Source organism: Varanus komodoensis, unplaced genomic scaffold, assembly GCF_004798865.1.
Source record: "Varanus komodoensis strain SLA01 unplaced genomic scaffold, ASM479886v1 scaffold646, whole genome shotgun sequence".
Lineage (NCBI taxonomy): Eukaryota > Metazoa > Chordata > Lepidosauria > Squamata > Varanidae > Varanus > Varanus komodoensis.
In genome coordinates, this window is record NW_025336280.1 from 33,568 (window position 1) to 36,172 (window position 2,605).

A 2,605-nucleotide genomic window follows, 5' to 3' on the forward strand; every position below is an offset into this window, starting at 1 on the left:
CAAACATGTTCATACAGAATGTGCTTCCCCTGTTTTCTCAGAATGGGATCTGCTTTGACTTCATAGAAAGTTTACCAGGTACCACATTCCTAAGTGAAATCGCTGAACTAACAAAGAAGCCTCTTGAAGCAATAAGTGTTGCTTTGGAAAGTAAAGCCAATGCAGTGATCTTTCATGATGAATTTCAGAGCATAATACCTTTGAGAAATTTGATTGCATTTGCACAATTTGAGGATAAGCCAGTGAAGGGAAAAATCTGGATTATGACAGCAGAAACAGATTTTGCATCACTTCCTCTTCAGAGAACCTGGGCTGTTGATTTCATACATGGTTCTGTATCCTTGGCAATTCATTCAGGACAGGTACCAGGATTCCAGAAATTCCTTCAAAAGAGGAACCCCATTTTGGAAAAAGAAGATAGATTTTTGGTGGATTTCTGGCAACAGGCATTTAACTGCTTGCTCCCAAGTTCCATTATGGACATGACTGATGAGGACATCTGCACAGGGGAGGAGAAACTGGAGAGCTTCCCTGGGTCTGTTTTTGAAATGAGCACAACTGCCCACAGCTACAGCATCTACAATGCTGTCTATTCAGTTGCATATGCTTTGCATGCCATGCATTCTTACAATTCAAAGTTCAGAACAATGATAAATGGAGGACCCTGGAAGCTCCTTAATCTGAAAGCATGGCAGGTAATGCGCCGAGAATTGAAATGCAACTCTGGTACTAACACTGGGCTGAATGTCTCCCCCTTAGCTTCACGAGACACTCACCCTTCCCAAAACATGCACGGTAGGAGGGGTATTTTCTGCAATACTTGGGGAAGCAAGTAATATAGCAACATCAGGTAAGTGGCACAGGAGTGTTCATAAGGAGGGTTTCTGGAAGTAATCAGCAGATTGGGTACAACAAGTCACTTTGTACATGCTTAGAGATCCATTCTGGGTGATTTGTTGTTAGTCACAAAGTCATGCCTGACCCATCATGACCCCATGGACAGCATTTCTCCAGGCTCTGCTCTCCTCTACCATTCCTCAGAGTCCACCCAAGCTCACACCCACTGCCCCAGTGACTCCATTTACCCAGCTCATCCTCTGCCATCCCCTTCTCCTTTTCCTGTCAATCATTCCCAGCATCAGAGACTTCTCCAATGAGTTCCTTCTCATTAGGTGGCCAAAGTATTTGAGTTTTGGGTGATTTGTACTAGGATGCAAAAGAGTATTTTGCAAGGGAAATGCCCATGGCTGATGATTGTTCAAGGGAGGAACCTTGGCACTCAATGCCTACAGTTCTACTCAGTCAGTAAAACACTGTCTGGCCAGACTATGCTCAGAAAGGGACCACAAGTCACAAGTTCCTTTACGTTCAATGTATATGTTTGGTTCTTCCTGCTGTGGTGTCCTGCAACAGCAGGGAGTTGGATCAGAAGGCCTTCATGGCCCCTTCCAACTCTACTATTCTATGATTTTTCAGTATGTCCACACACACACATACATGCAGGATGAATATATTGGTGGAGGGAATAAGGAATCAAAGTGGAAGAACCACAAAATCCCATGTTGTGCCACACTTGTACTAGCTGGTGAGCAGGGTGCCAGAATAAAAAACAAATACCAGCTCCAAGAGTGCTGTACTTTCTCTCTCTTGCCAGGGACATGCCATGGGAACAGAAGCCTTTGGATATTTGGCCTCTGATTCTGTTCTCAAACCACTGATGGAGCAGCAAAAGGGTGGTGGGGCTTTCCAAGCCTACAAGTACAGTGAGAAGGCCCATACATGATTAGGATTGCTTTGTCTTTTCTTTTAGCTCCCCCACTTTCTGAGAAGCATTTCATTTAACAGCCTGCTACCGTCGTTATTTGTTTTTCGGAGCCAGGCGAAGACCTTTTTATTTAAGCGTCATTTTAATTGTTAACAGTATTTGCTTATTTATCTGGCCAGGGTGACTTCTTTTATATTGTTATTTATTTTATATTGTTATTTTTGTATTTTATTTTATGTTGTGAGCCGCCCCGAGGCTTCGGCGAATGGGGCGGCATAGAAATGTTTTAATAAAATAAAAATAATAAAAATGCTGGGGAAACGGTTCACTTTGACCAAAATGGGGAATTAGTATCTGCATTTGACATTATCTACTGGGTCACATTCCCAAACCAGTCCTCCCTTAGAGTCAAAGTTGGAAGTGTTCACCCACAGGCCACTGCTGGGAAAAGGTTCACCATTTCTACAGAAATGTTCATATGACCCAGCAGGTTTAACCAGGTAGACCTTATGTGCATTTAATCATGAATTTCTCCAAGGTTCACCAAAAGGGCTTCAAACACAAAATTACAGCAGAAGAAAACTAGGTGGTGATGATGATGATGATGATGATGATGATGATGATGAAAAAATGAGCCAATTGTAACCACAAATATTCAGACATGGTGTGTAACATGTGATAAACAGTTCTCTCCTTCAGTTTTTCCCTCTCCTGTAGACTTTAGAAACACAACCTTTTTATTAAAGCTTAACAAGTTAGAAAAAAGTATAAATTAAAGTAGTGTCCCATCAAGATGTTGGAGATGCCTCTGCCCATGTAAAAAGTTGAATCTAAACTGAA